Raw genomic sequence first — 20,710 nt, forward strand, 5'->3', positions numbered from 1 at the left:
GCCCCCATGGGTGGCATGCTCCCTCCCCTTGGACACTATGAATAACAAACTATTCTTTTCAAGGACAGTCTCCTGACCTGTTGTCCTCATCACACCTGAATAACAATAAAACCTACATTTTAAAACAGATGCAAGTGGTTTGATACTTTTATCATTTTTAAAAAGTGGACACTGCCCACCAGAACCTGTGCCATTGCAGAAAAGTTCTAACAGCTGTGTGGTGAGCTTTAGCTGGAAACATGAAAATCTCTATTTCCCCAACAGCCAAACATTTCCCCCAATGAGAAATTCCCAAATGCTGTAGTAATAATAATAGATAATAAAAAAGAGCAACTAAAATACTGAAATATGAAGATACAGCCTAGTCGGCGGCAGGCTGTATGTTTTACAGAGACAATCTTGGGAAAAATGGTTAGAGGGGTATTTTTGTTAATGAAGTTTAAAAAGCAGTGGGGGAAAACACAAAGAATAATTTAGAAAGGCATCCTATTGAAGATGGCGCTCATATATTAATACATGTTAGAAATGAGTGGCTCAGGAAGCATCAATCTGCCTGAGAAGTGGTCATTTTTCACATCTGGATAAATGTAAACCAAAATCAAATTGTCACAAGTAGATCTGAACGATATATTGGCTAATTTTCACGGCAAAAGCAGGAACGGGAAAAGCAATAGATAAGAGTGTCTCTGAGCCTCTTTGCCTGCATTTTAGAAATAAATTTGTTTCTAAAATGAATCCACCCTCAAGTCAGTCTTCCAAAGGAGTTGGGACTGTGCCATGATATTAACGTAGGTACTGAAAAAAATTCATCCAGTCATACATCTCACCCTGGAAATGTTCTGCAAGCAGAAGCAGCCACAGAGTGGGTCTCATGGACCTCCCGTCACTCCCTTGCCTTATATGTAATCTTTGTCGTTCTGCAGGGAAGGTTCCAGACCTGCATCCTCTGTCACTCCAGTCTTTACTGTCCTTTTTATGAGGCAGAATCAGTGAGAACTTCACCTAGAGAGCATTTGAGTTAGCAGAGGCTGTGGTCACAGAAATTATTACTGGAGCATCTTGAATTGTTAATAAAAATTCCAGGAAGCCCAGTAGCTTCTGGGTAGAATATGGAATTAAGGAGAAGGAGAGGAAACAGAAGGAGAAAGGGAAGGGACACTTTCCAAGAACTGACTCATTTGAAATGTCAAAAGGTAAATGAGTACTTTCACTTCTGGTGCCTCCTCTTCCCTGCAGATGGACTAGATCAGCAGAGGAGAGAGTTTTTCTTTCTTTGTAGGGTATTGGTGTGGACTATACTTTTATTTTATTAATTTTTTTCAGCTTTATTGAGGGTAGACTATGCTTTTAGAACTTTTTGACCACTGGGATTTCTCATGCCCGATTCCTTTCCCCCAATTCTACATGAAAATGGATGACTGGGATTAAGATCCCTGCTTTAGAAAATGTCATATACACAAAATTTTCTTTGAAGCACTTTTTTTTTTTTGTAAAATCAAAAGATTTGGGACACCTTTACTGGTCATCAATAGGGATTTGGTTAAATAAATTATGGTGCATTCATTCTGAGGCAGTGAGCTCTGACGCAGAGGGCATTTGAGCTGGCAGAGGCCATTGTCAATGAGAATGCTCTTTATATAGAAGATGTTCAGGATATATTTTTAAATAACAAAAGAAGATCCAGAACATTTTGTACAGTATGCTAAGGTTTGTGAAAAAAATATATATTCTTGTATGTGCAAAAAGAAGGCATTGAAGGAAAAAATGAGAAACTGATAACTGGTGGTCCAGGAAGGGGACCTTGGTGGCAGAAGGACAGGAGTGGGTGGGAGCCACTGTGATTTTGAACCATGAGAATATATTACCTATTCAATAAGCAAATTAATAGGATTTAATTTTAAAAATCTCTGCTTTATTTATCTTGCTATAAAATAGGAGTTCAGTTCTCGGCCATCTCTCTGGTATATCTCTAATATATTTGATGTTCCTGTTAGCTTTTCTGGAATATTTCTTGAACATGGGACAAACAGAGAGGAGCACAGATTGGATTTTGCTTATCTGACATATGTTAGATTTATTTATGTGTATGTCTTCAAATCTGTGTGTATAGTGTGTTGCTTGGTCTGTATATTCCAAGTCAACCACTAAGGACAGCCAAAGGTGCCAATGTGGAAAAGGGCCAGAAATGGCTAAATCCGTTTTGTGGGCGTGTGTCAGCCAGTCCGCCTGCTTTTATAGTCACGGTGGGGAGTGGTGTGAGAGACGACTGAAAGGAGGTTAGGGCCAAATTATGAAGGGCTTTGGCAGGTTGCTAGGACGCCCAAACCAGGGAGTCTTTACTCTGCCAGACAAGGGATCCACTGGGGATCTGTGAGCAGGGGAGACAGGTGTTCAGATCAGTGTCTAGAAAGAGGCAATGCTAGTGGTGTCTGGACAGACCTAGCCAGTGCAGGGGACCCAAGAGAAAAGGCTCTTCGTATTCGGGTTTTTCTTCCCAGGGACAGAATATCTCACATTAGGGGGTCATTGACACATATCATGCAGTTTATATATATAGTTAAAAAATTGAGTAGACTGGAGTTGGAAGGAGGAATGTAACACAGACTGGGAAATTATATTTGTAAAACCAATAATGAGCTGTAAGAGGCATCAGAAAATAAAAAAAAGCTCAGATAAGAGAGAATGTCAGAGTAGCTGCAAGTCTCTCAAAGAAGGCCTGACACAGTCCTCAGCCAGAGCCAAGTCTGCTCAGCTGTGTACTGCAACTCCCAGGGAACTTGTTCCCGCCTTCATCCAGCTCAGAGAGACAACAGAGCAGAGAAAATTCCACTCCAGTTACGTGAATCAAATAGCCTCTGTCATCCCTGTCCAGCGGTGCCCTCAGGTTGGTTCCAGCCGCCTTTACGAGGGACCTGCTGGGGAGAAAGGGGAAAGGAAGTAACAGCATGAGGTTTCATCCTCAGTTCCTCACTAGTAAACTAGCTGTGGTCTGTTTTGAGGATTAAATGAGACAATGCATGTGAAGCACTTACCACAGTGCCTGGCTTGTGGTTAAATCTCAGAAAATGGCAGTTACCACTGACAAAGCCATGCAGTAGAAATAATAATTATTACTGCTTAGTAGATAAAGAACTAAGGTTCAGAGAGGTTAAGTAACTTGCCCAGAGTTACATGGCAAGAAAGGGAAAGAGCCTGGATTTGAAGCCTGGTTGCTCTGGCTTCAAAGCCACTGTTCCTCCTACTGCCTCAAGCTACTTCGCAAATAAATTTGCAAACCTTGATTCAAATCACACCTCAAGATGCTCAAGGGGTGAAGGGCAGATACAGTACTTCTAATTTTCAGAGCAGTAGCTCACGTGGCATATTACAGAAAGAGGAGAAAACAAGCAAACATTTCCAGGGCTTGCAACCCATCCAGTCTCACGAGTGAGTGGAGCAGACAAGCACAATGTATAGGAGAGAATTCTGGAAGGCTCTGGACCATTCTGATGTGTTGAGATAAAATGTTTAGAAACAGTCACTCCCAGTTTTGCCTCATGTGTATATTACTGATGTCTTTTCTTGGTATCTTTATGTTAATGGAAATCAGAAGATTTCATAGATGTGTACAAACCAGGAAGGACTAGTGAAATGTTAACTAGTCTCTTAACGATGTCCCAGTTAATCATATGCTAACAGTTGTAATTGGAAAGACCTTTTTTACTGTGCTGGGCAGAGTCTTCTAGAGCAGGGTTTGGTAAACTACAGCCTGTGGGACAACTCCAGCCTGCTGCCTGCTTTTGTAAATAAAGTTTTATTGGCACATGGCCACACTCATTAATTTATGGCTTCTTTCATGCTACAAAGGCAGAGTTGAGTAGCAGCAACAGAAACCACGTTGCCTGCAAAGCTTAAAATATTTACTAGCTGACCTTTTATGGAGAAAGTTTGCTGGCCTCTGCACTAGAGGTGTGTACAAAATCTAACTGGGGCGTTCCTGTGCTCCAATATCCTCACACACATTATTTCAAAACACTAACCGTCTGTCTCCACTGCTGTATGGGTCTTAACATCTGGAAAATAAGTACATTTTATATGGATACTGTGTATACTCATCTCTTGGACTGACTCATGCTGTCAGGTAAAATGTGTTTAAAGTTCCCTCACTGGACAAGTACTCTGAGAGTCTTGTCTCAAATGAATATGTTTGGGAGAAAAACACACTCCTCAAAAGTCTTTGTGGACAAATGTGATGTGGAAGAAAAAGGGATCTGAGATCCCTGGGGTGGGGCCAGGGGATTTATGAGCTGACCAGGCTGGAGCTGTGGCCTACCTCAGCACCTGAGTGAGAAGCTTACCAGTCCCTGAGTCCTCTCCATCCCTGACCTCAAGCGGCAGACAGCATCAGGAGCGTAAAGCCCATGGGTCACGTTTTCTGTCACTGGAGTCTTCTGAATGCCCAGGCATGCCAATGGAGACCTGGCCTTGCTCACTCAAGCCTCCCCTGGCAGCCCAGTACCAGACAAAGCAGCTAAGGTAAATCTAAGTCCATCACATCCACTCTTTAGGTCTCAGAGTCCAATCCATGCAAGAGTGCCCCCAGACCCAGGATTGATGAGTAGAGGTGGGGGCGAGTGGGAAGGAAATAGAAATAACTCATTTCCCATGGCATCCACTCTACAAGCTTGGGTGAGCATGACTGATCAACTTCATATAGGTTGGGAAGGATATTAGTCGTTAGAACAAGATCTGAAAGTTCTAAGTTTTCTCTATCAGTGCTTCAGATAGAACAAGTCATCTGTTTTACCTGGAAATTCCAGTGTCAGAGCTTTTGTTTCTCTAACCTCTGCAGGGGCTAAGACTTGGGTGTCATTATTAGTCATTTGTACTCTAGCACGTAGAGAGGGCCTAAGACCTGATGTTCTTGGGGACATGGACACATTGGGGAGCAAGGCCTCCAAAAGTGGGCATGAGAGGTTTGTCAAGGCCAGAGGGACTTAGAATATAAGCTTTACACATCTCCGAGGCCGGCCCTGTCTCATATTCCCTTTCCACTGCTTCACTACACAGCAATGCCTTCACTGATGAAACCTCTGGGGAAGAAACTCCTTTACAATGAACACGGTGTGTTAAAACAAAATAACAGCTTCATAAATCACACTAAACTGTGCTGCAATATATTAGATGGTTCAGCTGCAATATTCCCGCTGATCTATGCAGTCAGGGCACAAATCTCGCAGGCACAGTTTTGATTCATTCCCCGCAGCTGAAGGAAAACAGAGTCTACCCGCCCTCATTGGAGTCTCTACCTCCCCTCCTTCAGGTATTCTGAGACCTCTTGCTCTCTGACCCTCACAACCATGAAATTCAGTCAACAAAATTATTTATTGATGGTCCACTCAGTACCAGATAAGGGGATTTAGTGGTTAAACACACACTCACACACATGCCCCCCACATTCACACTCAGGGAGAAATTAAGCAAATAGTCACACTAATGTATCACAAAGTATGATACGGGTTGTGAAGTAGAATAAAATGGTAAGAAATCACATTAGAAGGGAATCTGACTAATTTGATGGGGAGAATGACATTGGGATGTGTAAAATTCCTACGGTGGGAAAGAGTTTGGTCTATTCAAGGAACTAAAAGAAAGGACAGTACACCTGACTAGAGAATGAGTGGCAGAAGCCCAATAGGTATGCTGGCAGGATCATGGGAAGCCATGGGGTCATGCTAGGGATTTTAGTCTTTATGTAAGAACACATGGGGATCCCCAGAAGAGTTTGTAGGAAAAGGGTTATGAGATCAAATGTGCATTTTAAAGAAAATTTTATTTTATAGACAACAGAGTGGAGGGGAGGAAGAGTGGATGGGAGAGACAAGAGGCTGAGAAGTAGTGGAGATGGGAGGCGATATTGACTTAGACCGGTAGCAGTGGCGGATTTCGAACAAAGTGGATTCTGAGCATATAGGGGTAAACTCAGTGGCACTTGGGTTGGAGAGGAAATGGAGCAAAGGACAGGAAGCATCAGGATGATTCCAAGTGGGTGTGTCCTGCTCCGTGGCTACAGATGCCACAAACTGGGATGAGGAACATGGAGAAGGACCTGGATTAGAGATGGATGGGATGATCAGCATTATTTGTTTACAGATAATTGATTACAATTTGCAAAAAATTCACTTTGGTCTATTTACATTTAAAACCTTTGAACTCTGGGAAGTTGCAGGATTTATCTTGTATTAAAACAAGTGAGAAGAGAAATGTTTGGGAGGGGAGAAGGAGAGTTCGATGTCATATTTATAACCTCCTCTGCCTTCTAAGGGTGGCTCTTTGATTGCTGGGCACACTGATAACAAGGGACAAGGATGAGGTTGAATTGCTCTGTACCATCAAAGAGCGAAAAAGTTGGGGTCTTGAGGGAAAATCCTCACTATTGTGGACCACGTGAAGTTGGGTCAGAAAAAGCAGGTTCTAGGGAATGCCAGGAGGGTGAGGGGGTGCAGGGACTCTGGAGAAGAGAAACATGGAAAGAGGGGTGGAAGCAGTGTCCTCTGAGGAGCGCCCTGCAGAACCCCTTCCACATCTCCCCTCTGAAATCTTCCGTGTATTTTCCTTTGCTCGCCACGGAGAGAGCTGACATCCCAGTTGCACGCACGCCAGGGTGAAAGTGAACCGCTCTCAGGGTGACCAGGTCGGGGTTGACCCGCAGAGAGAAAGGTCTGCACATGCTTGCCTACTGGTTCAGTCTGCCCTTTCAGTGCTGGAAGACAAGGGAATGCAAGAAAAAGAAAAAGAATGCAAGGGAAAAATAAGGAAAGGGAAGGCAATGCGAAGGGAATGACAGGTACATCGTTAGGCTGCCGTTCTCTATCCTTTTTTAAATTAAAAATATTCTAGGGGTAGGATACTGTACATTAAATTAACTCATACTAAAGCAAAAGTGAGTGACCTTCCAAAGGAGGATGGCATGTCGACCCCCTCTCCCCACCTCCCCTTTGTTAGGCCTTCTGGGGATGAGTGGGGCTCTACGTGCTGACTCATGTATTTATTCATTCTTCATCAACATTTCATTGAGTACCTTCTCAGTATTAGGCAGAGATACAAAGATGAGAGACATAATCCTTTTACTCATTCTCAGGGAATTTACCGTTTAGTGGAAGAGAAGCAAACAGGCAGAAATAGGTCAATGTGATCCTTGCTAGAACAGGGAAGAGGAGAACAAAAAGGGGCTTCTGAGTCAGCCTGGGGGATTGCAGGAATGCTTTACCCAGAAAGTGAAACTTGAAGAGAGAATTTTCCCAGCAGGTGATGACGGTGGGGTAAGGAGGGAAGCTGTATGTGGTATTTGGAGCAAAAAAAAAAAAAAAAAAAAAGAAAAAAATTGGGGCACATTTAAGCAGAAAACGTAACTTACTGGAAGAATATTGACTGTTTCATAGAATTGCCAAGAAGGCTGCAAAGCCACTTTTGGAAAATGGGACAGGAGTAAGTTAGGCTAGGCAGAGTCCAAGATCATGATAGAATGACATCACAAAACCGGTCTGGTGTAGACACTGCTGTCACTGCTGTTGAACAACTGTAAACCCCAATCACAGGCCTGGTGCCACTGCCCTTAGCAATCCCTGTGGCTGCCACTGTGGCCTCTGCTCAGCACCAGGATGGATCCCTACCCACCCTGCTTCTTTGCATTGGTAGCTCAGATTGAAAGTTGGGGATGGGCACATCTGATTGGCTGGGCCTAGGTCACATTGCTGTCTCCATAGCTTCAAGGGAGTCTGGGAAAACAAATATGTGGCTTTTCAGTTTCTATGATGGAGATGGTGGTGGTGGGGGGAATGGATCGCAGCCTGACATCTAGATTCAAAAAGAAAGCGAGACTCCTAAGTAGGAAGGGAGTTCAAATGATGGGCAGCCTTCTTCGTCTAATGAGGGGAGAAGGATGAAGGCAATGGGAGAATATTCCAGGTAATTGTATGTGAACACGTAGAAAGGTTCAAAGGCATGAGCCAGCATGCAGTGCTGGGAGGGTTTCTGATATCCCAAAAAGAGATGGGAGAGAAGGGAAGGAAGGCTGGGAAGGCAGACAGGGAGCTTGTTTGAAGGCCTGATGCCTACAAGTTGTGACTTTCCTGTTAGAGAAGTGTGGCGGTTACAGCTGGTTGCCCACTCAGTATCCATCCATCTTTCTTCCTTACCAATGGAATTCCAATTTTGATTTGGGTAGCAATACTCCCAGCTAAAAACACTTACTGTCTTAGAATTCCTTGTAGCTAGTGGTAGCCATTTACAAGTAAATGAGACATAAACTTAGGGTTCTTGTCTCTTCCCTTCCTAGGTAAATACAGATGTGAGGTATGGAGGTATAGCAGCCATCTTAGGACGATGAGACAACAATCAGGGGATGAGGCATATGCATAAAAAATGGCAGAGCAGAAACATGGAAAGAGCCTTGTTCCCTGTTCCATCTGAGCACTGCTTGCTCCCAGATTTCTTGAGACAAACCCCTACGTGTTTAAGTCACTAGATTTGGGTGTTCCGTTATTTGCAGCTGAATGTGATCCTCACTGAAAGAGGGAAGGAGACCAGCTAGGAAATGAAAATCGTCATTTATAAGTGACTTGAATGGGGGCTGAAGAGGTGGGGACTGGGCAGAGAGGATGGATTGAAGATGTGAATGTGGCGAGTGTTTATGTTCCTTCAAGTCTCAAATGGGATGGGGGCTGTGTGGGTGGAATCTCCCTCAGGAACCACAGAAAACTATTCCCAGCCTTGAGGTGTCAGGGAACTCTATAAGAGCACCTGGAAAGCACGGGGTGGAAGGGAGATGGTGAAATTGGGCAAAAGGGAGCAGAAAGGGGATGTGCAGGGTCTCAAAGACTAACCTCACAGTTTTCTTTTATTATTAAAAAAAATACTGGGCCAATATACAAATTTTAGAAAACTCAGTTAAGCAAGAAACTATGTGAAAAAAATTAAAATCCCCCCAAATCCCAGCACGCGGAAATAATACTGTTAACATTTTGATTACGTCTTTCCAGCCCCCAATCATTCAGTCTTATTCTCCCATTCTTGCCACATAAATGATTATATAAATGAATTGTTTGACAAAAATGTGATCATAATGTGTTTCGTTTTCAAACCTGTCCAACTTTGCGCATTTGGCAGTGCGTTAGGAAGTCCTTCCCATATCGTTAATATCATTGTAGTGGCTACATGCATAGTGTTCCACTATGTGGCTGTATCTATCTTGTTTTAGAAGTCGAACTTTTGAAAGTTTTTATTATCTTGCATTTCACATGACTTTTGGATGTAGTGGGGGAACCGTTGGAGGTGATTCTGGCATGGGAGGAGAAGTAGCATTAGTCTTGCCGTCAGTTGTAAAGAGATGATAGCTTGTTCCGGGTATGATAGTTTGAAAACTTCTGCCAATATTTGTATTCATTTTATTTTTATTTTGCAAACTTGCTCGAAACATAGAGGAACAAGATTCTAAAACCGTTAGCTTACCGTTTAGAACAAAGGGAGACTTCTTTCACCCTATACAGGGTATGTTCGCAGCACTGACATTTATCGGCTTTTTGGGGTACATAAAGCTTCTCTATAAACGTGCTGCTTAGCATGCAGTCTGGGAAACACAGCGGCAAGCGTCAGCAGTATCCTTTGATGGTAGTAGTTAAAAGTGGAAAAACCGAAGCAACCTGCTTCCGCAGCGAGCAGGGTTCGAACCTGCGCGGGGAGACCCCATTGGATTTCAAGTCCAACGCCTTAACCACTCGGCCATCGCTGCCACGAGAGAAGCGGGGAGGCGGAAACACTTTAGTGTAATAAGAACTGCACGCACGCGCGCCAGGCCTGCAAACGGGCGGGGCCTACAGCCTCCCGGAGCTCTTCTCTGTGAGAGGCGGCTGGGGTTGACCGCTCAAGTTGCTGCAGATAAATCTGGGAAGTGAAGAAATACTAGAAACTTCCTTAAGTAGTTTAAGTAAACTCCTTTACTGAGAAGGTCTTAGAAACCCTTCCCTTCGCTGCGCTCCGAAAATCGCAACCTTGCTGGGCTTCTGGTTGCCGATCTGGTTTTTGCCCTCCCGCTTCTTCATTAGGTCCTTGAGAGAGCTGTGAAACACAGATCTATCCTGTTCAGTGCTGCGGGCCCGCGCTCTGGAAAGTTTCTGCATTTCTTTGAGCGGCTGCTTTCCCGACCGAGTTTCCCGGGGCCCGGGCACCCGGAGCCCTCCTCTCTCTGCAGAACGTGAGGGGCGTGAGCAGTCGGGCGGTGGGCTCGTCTCTCCCCGGCTGCTGCCCATGCAGCCATCTCTCATTCTCCTCTCCCTAGTGAGCCCTTCTGGAAGAAATTGGGCCCTAAGTGTGGTCTCAGCTCTCTCAAGTGATGGGGAGCCTTGGAGATGGTTTGAGAACCAAGTTCTGCACGCTAGGTCTGCATTCTACCTGTAAATGCTGTTCATTTCCTCCCTTGTAGGTGCTGCGCTAGGTGCTTTGTTTGCGTTATTTCGTTAAAGCTCGCAGAACCGGGTACCATCTTCGCCCACCTCGGAGAATTAAGGCAGGGAACGCGGCAAAATACTTGAGAATTCTAAGAATGTTTCATCTAATTTGAGATTTTTGCTTTTAGAAATTTTGTCTCTTTTTTAACTTGGGAGAGCTGCACAAGTGGTCCCGATTTCTCTATGAATACTGTATGGGAAAAAAGTTATTCCTGACATTCCCAGGCATGTTTTGTCGTATATATGAACTTGCAGTTTTCCAAGAGATAGTATCCAAGAAGAGATAAATTTTTGTCTTTTTATCTTGGTCTTAGATTCTGCATGTGCTGAGATAACCTAAAATTTAGTCTTACTATTTTATTAGTTGTATCTTGATCTTGAAGTCTTTTTTTATTCTTTTCTTCTGTGCAGTTGAATGATAATATTTACTGAAAGATCTTTCTCTTTCTTGACTTCTTCCCCTTTTAAGAATTCTCTTCAGTTGTTTAAAACCTTGACAATAATGGGAAACGATTATAGTTAAAATAGTTAAACCAAAAATTCTACTCTGAGGTTTGTTTTTTTTGAGGGGAAAGGATGACTGCAAAGGAAAAGAATCTATTACAAAGTTAATGTGTTTTTGGTGAGAACAATTGTGATTAAAATTTCTTTGCAGGATTTCAAAAGTGAAATACCTACATTTAATATTTTTCCGCTTTTCTGAGTTAATGTAGGCTTTTCAAAAAATGAAATCGCCTTTTTTTGTACTTTATCATATTGCTGAAATGAGCCAAGAGATCGAAAGTATTGCAGATTTTATTTTCAAAAAGTGTGAATTTCCAAATGACTTCTTTTAGATCCAACCTTAAGTCTTTAGCATTGCCATTTAATGTGGAGACTGGCAAGTAAGGGAAAAAGAAATAAAATACGTATGTTCCTAAACAATTATGATAAATATATTATGATTCATGACATTAACACCATACAATATTGACTTGTAACCACGGACATTTTACTTGGTAAGGTCCTCTGGTGATTCCGCCTCCTCCTCCACTCCACCCCCAGATTCCGGTCTTTTATGTGGTAGTTTTATTAAGCTAATTTTGAGTGTGGAAGGCAAATATTTTGTGGCTGTCTCTAAAAATGTTTCTCGATGCCACTTTCAGAGGCAGAATACTGAGAGGGATGAGGCACGTGTTTTGGAGCAGTATGGCATGTTTTTGTTCTTTTATAGCAAATCAAAATTTATTTTGATGAGATTTTTTGGAATTAAAAAAAATCATAGAATTTTAATGCTGGAAGAAACATTACAGCTAATCCAAGCCCTTTATTTACAGACAGGAAACTGTGGCCCATGTGTGGCTTATCCAAGGTCACATAACTAATTAATGGCAGATTCAAGACTATAATTTTTTTTTTGAGATGTTCTTTTTTCTTTTTAAAGATTGGCCCTGAGCTAACATCTGTTGCCAATCTTCTTTTTTTCTTTCTTTTCTTCTTCTTCTTCTTCTTCCCAAAGCCCCCCAGTGCATAGTTGTATATTCTAGTTATAGATCCTTCTGGTTCTTCTGTGTCTTCTAGCTCTTCTGTGTGGGACGCCGCCTCAGCATGGCTTGACGAGTGGTGCCATGTCTGTGCCCAGGATCCGAATGGGTGAAACCCTGGGCCGCCGCAGCAGAGTGCGTGAACTTAACCACTCGGCCATGGGGCTGGCCCCTATAATTTGTTATATGAGCCCAGTGTTTTTACTAGATTTTGTTACCCTCATGTATTCTTTGTTAGTCTCTGGCTCAGTGGCATGTAGATCAAGATGTGTGTATATGGCAACAGACAGAGCGAACAGTAGGGGAGAATTATGAGTTCAACGTTGAAGGCCTGTGAGATGTCAGATACTGAATATATTGTGGTGGATAATTTTTATTCTTCTTTATGCCAGTATCCATTCTCCCAACTGATAATGACGCTTCAGTTGCCCGTAAGGAAGACCCTCCTTCTCCCATTGGATACAACCTTACTTCGACTGTTACTCAAGGTGTCCTACCCTCCTCTGGCCAGTGGGTGAGCATGTGACTTATATTGGTTTTCTGTTGCCACATAACAAATTACCACAAATTTAGTGGCTTAAAACAACATGAGTTTATTATCTCATCCTTATATTTTATAGTAAAAAGTCAAGAGAGAAAATCTGAAACTAAAAATTCAAGAAACAGCAGTATAAGAATATTGTTTAGAAGGATGGAAGTAAATACTAGAATAAACTACTCTAAGAGTTAAAGATCATTATTGTGTCTGGAGAGAAATTGGCCATGAAAACCTTATGAATAGTAGGGGACTGGGACTCTCTCTCCAAGAGAGAAAGGAAAATAAATGAAGAACCAGGTGGGGTGGGGGTGGGGTGGGGAGGGACAACGACACACCAATCAAATTAAATGCTTTTGGGAGATTACCATTTAAGATTATTTGCCCACTTGGTTTATACATAAGAAATACAACATTTTCCTTTCAAATTTTTTTCCTCTTGCAAAATGTCAGCAGCAAGAAACTTAAAAGGACTTGAAAATTGTAAAAGTTGTCTTGCCAATTTTTTGTTTTGCTTTTATGTATTTTTTTAGTTGAAATCAACATAACATGAAATGAACCATGTTAAAGTGAACAATTCAGTAGTATTTAGTACATTTTCATGTGGTGCAACCATCACCTCTATCTAGTTCCAGAATATTTTCATTATCCTGAAAGGATTGCCAAATGTTGATACTGATGCTTTTCTTAGAATGTAAACTTGTACCTTGGCTTCAAAATTTGGTCTTAATATATCAGTCACTCTGGAAATAAGCCAAATTATTATATTCTGATCATTCAATTCCTTCAACACTACACTGTACACAGTTTATAGTTTTCTTTTGAGAAATTCACAAAAGGACACTAATGTCCTTCCTGCCTATCTTGTTCTTTGAACTAGCAATGTAGAAATTACATTACAACAAACACAATATTAAAAAAATTAGATTAACATTATTATTTTGTTTGAGCATATTTAGAAATGACTTTGAAAATGCAGGCAAGAGAGTAGGCAAATCTTATCAAGAAATGGTTCATTTACGAAATGTTAGTAGATCTGTAAATGTTTCTTCTTTTTTTCACCAGCATATTATGCTGCCATTTGTCACATGCTGTAGGATGATCATCATTGTCATTCTGTGATGGAGATTCTCCTCTGAGTGAGGCTTAAAGTGGGTGGAATTTCATGGAGAATAATTTCTGGCACCCTTAGGAGTTCGTGAGAAAAGGGAGTAGGAAAAAGGCCAGAGACTACTTTTATCTTTTCATTTTCCCCTAAAACTCTATTTTTAAAAATTAGATTGCCTCAAATTCCTGTTTTTCTTATTAACTGCTCTTTGTTTATTTTGTGAGATTTAGAAATTAATAAGGAATCTTCAGAGGAAGCAACATTCTCTGGAAAGCAGACTCTTGCCAGCTCTGGTCAGTCATGTATAGTAGTTAAGCCAGATTTGTTGTCTCATTCTATTAACCAAATATACAGATAGCTTATTTTGTCTTATTTTTTAGTGTGGAATAAAATACCACATAATAACAGGTAGACCTAATAAATCTAGGTAACTATGGAGTTTTATAATTAGCACACAACTGTAATTACTAATAATTACAGATAGTAAATTAAATTGGAAACTAAAATAACAATAAAATAAATGAAAATAAATTGTTACATATTAATTAAACGTATGTATATGAATACGTATGTATACACAATAATTAAGTGTAATTATTTAGACCAGTGATTCTCAAAGTGTGATTCCCAGACCAGCAGCATTGGCATCACCTGGAAGCTTGTTAGAAATGCAGTAGCTACTGAATTAGAAACTCTAGGGGTAGAGTCCCCCGATCTGTTTTAACTAGCCCTCGAAGTGGTTCTGACGCAGGCTCCCCACGTTCAAGTTTGCAGAACCACCGTTTTAGGCACTGATAGAGCGCCCCCTAGTGTTAGTGCTAAAATTGCATTTGACAAGTTTCTGGGCTTGGCCTAGAAATCCTGATGTAGAGATGAAAATGAAAGAATATTTTTTGCTTTTAAAAATTCTACTCCCGTGGGGCCGGCTCCGTGGCCGAGCGGTTAAGTTCGCGCGCTCTGCTGCAGCGGCCTAGGGTTCGGATCCTGGGCGCGGACATGGCACTGCTCGTCAGGCCATGTTGAGGCGGCGTCCCACATCCCACAACTAGAAGGACCTGCAACTAAGATATACAACTATGTACCAGGGGGGTTTGGGAAATAAAGCAGAAAAAAAAAAAAAAAAAGATTGGCAACTGTTGTTAGCTCAGGTGCCAATCCTTAAAAAAAAAAATTATACTCCCTCAATATTTCTTTCAAGCTTTTTCCTATGCATATTTTACCAGTTTTAGAAAATATTATGTATACAATTTTAAACTTTAATCATTTTTGGGCTTAACATTATGGAATAAGCATTATCCATGTCATTGAAAATACTTTGTAAAACATAATGTTTAAAGGCTGCTTAATAGTTCATTCTCCTTATTTTCCACATTTGTACTGCGGGAGATTATCTTTTTAGAAGGAAGGGTGAGGGAGCAGTTCCTTGCCTACCATATTGTCTTTGTACTGTGTATACTTACTAATATCTTCTATGTCACCAGAGAGACCTAGATGAATTTGGTAAAACTGTAAAGCAGGCAATAGAGAGTTCTTAAAAATGCTAATTTATTAGAATTTCGTGTTTTTTATTTCATGCCTCCTCGTTTCAGGTTTATGTCCTTCCCATCTCCTCAATTTATTGTCCCTTGGCAGCTCAGTGTCTCATTCTCTGGTTTAGTCCTTTGTGATTCACTTCTTCCATCAGGTATTTTCACAGTCTTTCTCAGGTCCTATCTTGAAGGCTTTAAAGGCAAGAATTTGGAAACTATGATAAGCAATGAAGAAGATATTTTGGGACTGATTAGCTTTTCTTTGCCTTTAATCTCAACATACAGGCAGTTGCTTACTTGAACTTAGTGGTTAATAAAGGGCCTATGGAGTCATATAAACCACCTCTCCATTTGTTAGCTTTGTGTCTGGCAGATAAATCCGTTTGAACTTGGGTTTTCTCATCTAATAGTCTAATAATCTAATAGTATCTAATTTATAGATGTGAGTGTTACATTATATCTAAATGATAATTTATAGATGTCTTACATTATTTCTAAAGTGCTCACATAGTGTCTGACACATGATGAATCCTCAATAACCAATAGCTATTACTATTAGAGGTGCTGTTAGTGTTTAACTCTAGAGCCATCTTTGTACGCTTGCTGAGATTCCTGGGTTTAGCCCTTCATTTTTGTGACTAATAATGCTTAAATTGTTTATATTTAACATTAATGGAAAGCTGGCTCTACTTTCTCCTACCGTTAAATTAAACCTTTAAAATGAAAACTTTTAAATTTTTATGGAAAAAGTGTTTTATGAAAGCTTGAATTCTGTCTCTCAGAGGAAGTTATCTTTTGTAGAGTATTTGTGTTTTCACTGGCTTTATAACATTACGGACTTCCTAGAAATTTGCAGGGAAAATTAGTGTATTATTAATTATAAGCTCATTTAATGTTTTCCTTGTAATCTGTGAACTTGCTTAGTTCTTAAACATCCTAACTTAAAATACTAATTAAAAAAAAGCAAACATGGCGCCAGCCTGGTGGCGCCGCAATTAAGTTCACATGTTCTGCTTCGGCGGCCCAGGGTTCACCGGTTCTGATCCCGGGTGCACACACGGCACCGCTTGGCAGGCCATGCTGTGGTAGGCGTCCCGCATATAAAGTAGAGGAAGATGGGCACGGATGTTAGCTCAGGGCCAGTCTTCCTCAGTGAAAAGAGGAGGATTGGCAGCAGATGTTAGCTCAGGGCTAATCTTCCTCAAAAAAAAAAAAGCAAACATGGTTGGGCTTTATTTTTATTTTGTATAATTTTCGGGATTTTGTTTGTGCATTTATTGAATTTGAGAAGCCTATTTGACATGAGTTACTCATATAAGTGATTATGTTAATACTGATTTGTTCTCTCCATGTGCTGAGTGGGCAGTGTGCAGCATTTTGGCCTACTCAATTTATTCATTTACTTAACAACTGTTTATTACATGAGTGTTATATATTAGGTACCATGGTTGATGCTAGGTGTATAAGCATAAGATGGTGTAAAGTGCATTCTTTTGTGGAGAAATACATAAACAAGTAATTTTGATTCAATGAGTGAGTAGTATAATAGAAATATGTAGGGAGTGCTGTAGAATGTGTGGGTGGCACATTTAACTTGGCGTTTAACTTCAGTGGGGAACAAGGAGGACTTATTGATGGTTGTGTATGAGGCCAGGTAATTAGGTAAGACTGTCAAAGAAGATAATGTTTGAGCTGGGCCTTGAAGGAAGGAAACAGGTTCAGCAGGGTGGTCCAGGCTGGTATGTCTGAGGGAACAGTGATGGGGTTGTAAAAGGAGCACTGTTGTCATTGGTAGATGACGTAGGAACCAACTGAGAAATGTAAAACCAAGGAGAGTTCTGCAAGATTGCCAGATACAAGATCAGTTTACAAAAATCAATAGCATTTCTTTACACTCATCGTAACCAACTGGAAAATATAATAAGATCCATTCACAATATAATGATATCTCTAAGGTATCTAGGAATATAAAAAATCTCTATGGTAAGAACTTTGAAATCCTAAGACAAGAATAACTGAATAAATGGAGGGATATCACATATTGGATGGGACAACCTAATAAATATATCTCAATTCTCCTTTAATTAATGTATAAATTAATTGAAATTCCAATTAAAATTACAGTTGGATTTCTTGAGGAATTTGATAAACTTATTCTAAAATTTATATGGAATAAGAAAGGTGCAAGAATAGCTTAAGTCAGCCTTAAAAAAGAAGCAGAGGGGGAGAGTTATCGTACTAGATTTTAAGACATATTAAAAAGCCTTAATATTACATAGAGACTAATGAAACAGCTTAGAGATTTTTGAGACAGGCCATATATGTAGCTGATCCTCATTATTCACAGATTCCATATTTGCGAATTCGCCTACTTGCTAAAATTTGTTTGTAAACTCAAAATCGATACTCACAGTGCTTTTGTAGTCATTCACCAACGTGCACAGATTGGAGAAGAATTGAGTTGCCATGAGCCGGAGCATGTTTCCAGCTGAACAAGGCAATGCTCTGTCTTCTAGTTTCAGGTCTCATACTGGAAACGTGTTCTCCTCATGGTCTGTTTAGAGCCATGTTTTCTGCATTTTTGTGCTTTTTGATGGTGATTTCACTGTTTAAAATGGCCCCCATGTATAGTTCTGAAGTGCTCTCTAGTGATCTTAAGCGCAAGGAGACTGTGGTGTGAATTATGGAGAAATATTTGTGTTAGATAAGCTTCATTCAGACATGAGTTATAGTGCTGTTGGCCGAGAGTTCAATGTTCATAATTAACAATATATATTAAATAAGGTATCTTTAAACAGAAACATACGTAAAATAAGGTTAAGAATTGATTGTAGTGGAAACATTGTGACTGCAGATTTGCAGGAACTGTATTTCTCTTAGGAGCAATGGTTCTGTATTTGCTAATTCAGTGTTTGTGGGGACCTTACAGCATAACTAATGAGAATCGACTGTATATGTCAGTCAGAGTCTAGTCAAGAAATCAGAAACCATACTAGGAGGCTCAATAAAAATAATTCACTATTGGGAAATGGCTAAATTGGTGTTGGAGGGGTGAAAAACAGAGGAAACCAGAGGGAACATAGGAAACAGCTATCACCCTTGGGAGAACAAAAGGAAGAGCCTGGGGCTCACAGAACCCTCCAGCATGAGCAGGGACCTGGTGGAGCCGGGACTCAGTTGTCTAAGGAGGGGGTACTGCCAGGAGGAGGGGATACAGAGAGGTCATTTCTGGGAGTGAAAAGGAGCTGACACTAGAAGAGCTGTTGCTAATGGGATGAAGAACCATTGCTGGACTGAGCTGTGTGAATAGCAAGGAAATAGGAAGAAGTGAATTCCATCTATACTCTTTTGCCTTCTGGTGTGAGAAGTCTGCTAAGCTCCAGCTCCAGTCGATGTGGAGCCAAGAGACAATAGTTTAATATCCAGCACAATGAGATCTTAATATTTAATAAAGATAGCACTACAAATTCTCACGCACGTCCATAAAGAGACATGCATAGCATAGTGATTAAGAGCACAGACTCAGGAATGAGACAACAGATTTGAATTTTGGCTACACTATTTTCTGTGTAATCTTGGGCAAATTATGTAATGTCTGTACCACCGCGTGAAGAAATAGTTAAACATGGTCTTCCTGATGTCAAAAAGGAAATGGGGATTGTTTTAGGGGGTTTCTAAAAGTAATTCTACTTATTAGAGCTTCTAAGAATAATTCTACTCACTGTTGAGTAAGGTTCACCTTATGTATCAACAATAAGACCTAAATACTTCAAGATTTTTGGGAATTAGGAGTGGCACAGGGCAGGGTTTAACCTTCCTGAGCCTTTTGCATTTCCTAGAACCAATCTCTACCATTGATTTTGGAGCAATCTCTTCTTGCCTTCTGTATCTCTATCTCTATTTCTATCTCTTTTTTTCCCCCTTAGTTATGTTGGCTCTGTTACATATCAATCATCACTGTTTTCTGTTCTAGATTTAGTCAGGGGACTCTGATATGTGACAAATGATAACACTGGGAGAAATAAAAGTTTCTTGTCCTTAGAGCATATTAGACAAGCAGATCTTACTATATAAAAGCAATGTAATAAATTCATATTTCTATTAGGTGAATATATAGCAAAATAACTCATGAAGAAACTGTAAATCCATTGTCTTATCAAATACAATGTGCCCTGGGAAAGCAAAAAGTTGAAAATAAATTGTAGTGGGACTACAAATGATGTAATTTAAAAAAATAGACTATGACTGATACGTATGACTTCTTTATGTTTAAGAAATCTGCACCTGAGCATTGGCGAACTGCAAGAAAATGTGTATTTAGAAACTTTCCCAAATCTCACTATTAAAAGATTTTTCTAATTACTAAAATTAGACTTCCTGTATTTGCATAAGGGCTGATCAAAGTGGAAAGTGCTGATTTATGCCACAGGACCAGGAATAGCCTTAGGATTTGGGGATTTGTGGCATAAAATGTGGAATAGGTACCAGGTAGCTCTAAAAATGGGAAGAAGGAAGCTAAAAACTAGGATGTTGGCTGAAATTCTGTACAGGAAGTAGTCTCGTAGCCCCTTCCCAACCATCTAGGCCTCTCAATAGAATGCTGGGAGGTGGGGAAGCCCTGATTTGTAGTGTTTGCCAATTTTTGTGGTGTAAATACTCCTAACAATGACCATTTTCCAGTTGCCTGCATGATGTCCCTGAATGTAGATTGGGAATAGATGCTCACAATCTCTTTCACCTGTACTTCATGTCAGTCCTTACTGAGGGGATATCACGTGCCAGAAGTTATCGCCAGCAAAGGGCTCTCATTTCCATCTGGCGTGTAAGTGATCCAGTTCAAGAGCACCATGCTAAGGGCCTGCTTTCTAGGCCCACTCCCGGTGTAAAGGTTTTGGCTTGGATTCTCCCTGAAAGCAAGGACTTGAGACAGGGACTTGTGTCTAGGTAGTATATTTGGGTGGTAACACCAAGGAGCAGGGATGAGGGACTGAGCAAAGTGAGGAAAACAGGAAAGGATAATATAGGATAAGCCTGCATTATCAAAGTCACTGCTGAGCCCAGCTAGGGCTTGATGTCAACCAGAACCTTCTGAGGATTGTGTAGAATGTCCCTTAGCATTCTCTGCCTAGGGATCAATGGAAAGGGAGCAATTGCTGCCACTTCCTCGCCCCCAATGTTTGTTGGGTTAATCCTGCGCGCTGTGGATGTGCGCATACGGGGTGGACTCCCTGTGTCACCTGTGGCATTGGAGAAGCCCCGGAGCAGACAGTGAAAGATATGAAGTGTGACACCGACAAGGTGAGGGTGTTTTGCCACCAGATAGTTTCCTGCCAGGAACTATCTTCCATAGGTGTGATTGGAATCAGAGGCTGAGCAGGTGTGGGCAGGGCGCCAGAAGTATCTGATACAGATGATACTTAGTTAATAATGTTTTAAAAGGTGGACTGAAAAGCATTTATTCACAACGAAGCTACTATTTAGGATCACGGGTCTTGTGGGATTAAATTGATTATCAGAGAACTGACAGAATT

At 40.9% G+C, this 20,710-nt stretch overlaps 1 non-coding gene across 1 annotated transcript; it reads right to left on the bottom strand.

Annotated features, from left to right (window-relative positions):
• Positions 1 to 9,687: 9,687 nt before the first annotated feature.
• Positions 9,688 to 9,769, bottom strand: TRNAS-UGA (transfer RNA serine (anticodon UGA)). The gene has a single exon. It is a non-coding gene; the product is annotated as a tRNA-Ser (tRNA).
• Positions 9,770 to 20,710: the final 10,941 nt, after the last annotated feature.

This window comes from Equus quagga, chromosome 2 (genome assembly GCF_021613505.1).
Source record: "Equus quagga isolate Etosha38 chromosome 2, UCLA_HA_Equagga_1.0, whole genome shotgun sequence".
NCBI classification, from domain to species: Eukaryota; Metazoa; Chordata; class Mammalia; order Perissodactyla; family Equidae; genus Equus; species Equus quagga.